The sequence below is a fragment of the Limulus polyphemus genome, unplaced genomic scaffold, assembly GCF_000517525.1.
Source record: "Limulus polyphemus unplaced genomic scaffold, Limulus_polyphemus-2.1.2 Scaffold1537, whole genome shotgun sequence".
Classification (NCBI taxonomy): Eukaryota; Metazoa; Arthropoda; class Merostomata; order Xiphosura; family Limulidae; genus Limulus; species Limulus polyphemus.
Genome location: NW_013667147.1, coordinates 270,169 through 274,215, shown reverse-complemented (window position 1 = coordinate 274,215; position 4,047 = coordinate 270,169). Strand labels below are relative to the sequence as shown.

General features: G+C 31.8%; 1 protein-coding gene across 1 annotated transcript in view; it reads right to left on the bottom strand.

Moving 5' to 3' along the window:
• Window positions 1–333: 333 nt before the first annotated feature.
• The window catches only part of LOC106464001 (probable dimethyladenosine transferase), a 25,985-nt gene continuing 22,271 nt past the window's right edge, over window positions 334–4,047 (bottom strand). The window contains exons 3-4 of the transcript XR_002611614.1: window positions 648–718; window positions 334–467 (exon numbers count right to left, since the gene is read on the bottom strand). The gene's annotated coding sequence lies outside the window, so the exon portion shown is untranslated. The remainder of the gene's footprint in view (window positions 468–647; window positions 719–4,047) is intronic.

Sequence of the window (4,047 nt, the reverse complement as noted above, 5' to 3'; positions counted from 1 at the left end):
CAAGAAAGGACTTGTATCGCTGAAGTTTCTCGGAAAGAATTTATATCGGAAATTAACAAATAAGCAGATATGCAACATTATGTTCCTTTTTTTTTTGTTGTCGTTGTATGTGTAAATAAACGAGACAGATATCACCATTGGCTCTAAAAACTAAGATTATATTCTTCTTGGGCAGTTAACATCTTTTTTACTATACTCTACTAACTATTAAGAGCATTAATTTCATGTTTGTTCAATAATTATAAAGAAGTTTGTCTCAATTATTTATATTTAAATAACTTTTCTTTCTTTCTTCAATATTTTTTCACCCCAATGTTCTTCATCCAATTTGAAATATTTTTGTTTTCTTTTGGAATAACACCTCGAGCTTTTTAATTCTTTTTCTCTCTCTTAGGGCATTTGCTGCAGCATCCAATTTATTGCTGTGTTGGTAATGTGCCATTTTCAACACATTATTTTTTCAATTGCTGTAAGAAAAAAATCATCTTGTCACTTTACTTTCAAAAAATTATTTAAAAAAGTTAAATATCTATTATATTCAAAATACCGTTTTTATTACTATTTCAGCTTAGATTCATTACAAATTTATCTACATTTCTTACATAAGAGAAACAAAGTAAAGCTTATATAACTACATAAACATTTACCTTGATCTGAAAATTGAACCAGCTATGGATGTATGGTGTAATTCTCGACTTTTTATATCCCTTTCTTTTAACTGTGAAGAAAAGAAATTTTTTCATATAGTTTTGTGCTTCATCTTTTATTTTGTCAGCATGCAAGTGAATTATCACTGTTATTTGACTTAAAACTACAAATTACTACAATCTACAGTACAAAGAAAAAAAAGTTGGTGAAAGTTACAACTAGTAAATAACCATTTATGTACTTAATTATAATTTATTAAGTACTTAGAAGACAATGTTGTAATGAAAGGAACAATAAGACAATATTCTATTTAGTCTTACTTAGTCAATATAATTATAACTTATAATATACACATAACTTATAAGTATACACTACATTGAAGTTTGAAAGATGCCTTACTACTATTAACATTAAAAACCGTAAACCATACCCTAGCTGTAATTATTCTTTCGACCTCCAAGTTTTTCTATAGATACAACCCCAGAAAGTCACAGAGTACACACGCTTCTCAAAACCAACACAATCTCTTCTGCCACCCAGCACTTCAGACCACAAAAAGTAACCATTACAGATTTCATCAAGGGTGCCAGGGATTGCCCAGTGATCATCCTTCAATCTGGGGAGAGATTAATCATATAGAAGACAAAGTTTTCACCATTATCAGCAAAAACTCCGAGTTTCTCACATTGGTAACTTTCCCTCTCTCACGTAAATTCTGTGATTATGATTTTTAAACTTTACACTACCAGAGAGTTAAATGGGGGGGGGGGAAGCACGATAAAATTAATGTTGCAATAATAAGATTTGGCCACAACATCAAAATGTCACTTTTAACTAGTTTGTGGTTTATCTCAATATAATTTCTCAACAAGGTAGTCGAATTTCATTTGGTTGTAGTTACAAAATTATTTTTTGTAGACTACATGAATATAATTTTGGTAGAATTACAGTGAACTGCACAAAAAGTGAAGTAACTTTGGTGGTGATGCACTAACTATATTTAAAATGTGTAATGTGAACCATAGTCTGACTATAGAAGGTGGAACGTGATTGACAACTACTACATTCATGGGAATCCTTTAAATTCTACACATATTTAGTAGTATTAGCACAATGAAAAATATTGTAATAGGTTCCATTTGATGTAAAATTTGTTTTTATGATGATTACTTTTGTATTTATTTGTATTTCTTGTGGGGTTGATTTATAATATATATCTAATTTTGTTTCATCAATTTGTAATGTGTTTAGAGTACTCAATTTTTTTAAGGATTGGGCAGCGTTATAAGTTTGTTTTATGGTTTAAATCTTATCTTCTTTATGTGTTCATTTTGATTTGATTTTCAATAATGATTCTGAGTTTATTTCATTAGTTAAAATTGATTTTCCTTGTTTTTAGTTTTATATTGTAATTTTGGTTTAATGCATTATGATTTTGATTTGATTTTGCTTTTTATCTTGATTTACTCATACTGGTTGCTGGAGTTTTATGCATTTCCCTTTATTGTCTTGCTGCATGTATTTGGTGTTTTTCACGTCACCTGAGACAAAGATTACATTATCTTATGGACGGAGCCCAATGGTTAACACGTCGTACTACGGATCTGGGGTTCTTGCTTTGTTACTGCCTAACAGATTACGTTCTGTACTCTAGAACCATAAGTGCATTATAATACTGACAGTTACATCGGACTCTTTGGATAAGGCACCCAACTCACAATCTGTCAACTGTGGGTTCGAATCCCACCACTGAACATGCCCGCCCTTTTAGCTGTGGAGGTGCTATAATGTGACAGTCAATCCCATTATTCATTGGTAAAAGTAGCCAAGAATTGGCAGTGAGTGGAGTTAACTGTCTTCTCTCTAATCTATCACTTCAAACAGGGACATCTAGCACACATAGCCTTCGAGTAGCTCTGCACCGCACAAGGTCTAACAAACTCTTTGAATAGAGTAGCTCACCCTCTCGTTTATTATTTCAAAATTAGGGATGACTGGTGAAGATAGCCCTCGAGCAGCTTTGCATGAAATTCAAAGCAACAGCATTATCTTACACCTGTAGTTAAATTTCAAACTTGGACATTAAACTTTAAGTTTATTGTTTTTATCTGGAAGATCCCAATATCTTTATTTGAATATATTCAGGTAAGTTTCAAAATATTTTTGCAAATTGTCTGCATGTAGTTATGACATTCATGTTAACCAGATGTTGCATAAAAAACAGGGCCAATCCTTTAAATTGGGTGAAGATTGCATATGGCAATGATTAAAATTTTTTATCACTTTTGCTATATCTGTGTCCATACCTTTATGGAGGGAGAGCAAGACCATCTCAAGGAGTGACACAGATATTTGTAACACTTTGTATGAGTTGTGGCTTTTTCTCCCCTATAGGTACTATTTGTAATAATCAGTGATGCATATTCAAGTTTGCATAGGACAAAGTTTGTGGAATTGAAATACAATTCTTATGTTCTTGTTCTTACAGGACACACGAGAAGCATTTTACCCCAGCAGTCAGTAAAATTTATATGATGGAAAGTTGTAGACCAACCAGTAACATACACTACACTTTATAGTGAATGAAGATATGGTTCTATCTCTTCACTTGTGTACATTTTTCATTTGTTGTACATGTTTAGTTGATTCTTTGCCACACAATCCTGATTTTTTTATTGGACATCAGTGTGCCTAAATACCAGTTTTAATGATATTCTAAATATGTGGCATGCCTTCTAACACTGTCATCAAGTTATGGTGTAAAATATGATAAATTAATTAAATGTATATTATTTGTATGTTTATGTACTTATATATACTATGCATTCCTACCTTCCTATTTTGATTTAGTGCTATTCTTAATATATCTATATCTACAGGATTCACATGATATGTTGTTGATAAAAGTTGCTAAACTGATGTCATTATATTGAAGTTACATCTCTTCTGCCCATTGAGGTGTGTCTGTAATGCTGCACAATGTGCAAGAATGTAGTCAACAATGTCCTTCAATGTTTTTTCAGTTGCATCTTGATGTTATGTCCTTCTCTATGCTTTAATGATAATGATCAGTCATGTGGGTAGTAGTAGTAGTTGTTCTGGATAAATCTGAAATTACTTGCAAAGTAGGAAATGTTGAGTTTAAACAGCCGTCTTTTTCTTCTTTCTGCTCAGTTATTCAGGAATTTAGTACTACTGTGTGATAAATATTATATTGAATGTTCTGTTAAGAGGGCCTATCGTACTGATGTAAAGTAAATTTAGTCTGACCTGAATATAAATAGAGTGGATAGGAAGCAAAATATTTTGGTGCCATGACCAACAGCTATCTTTTAGTGAAGTATGCTGTTTTCTGTTGACAAGGTATCAGTTTTAAAAAGTTTCATAGTTAAGACAATG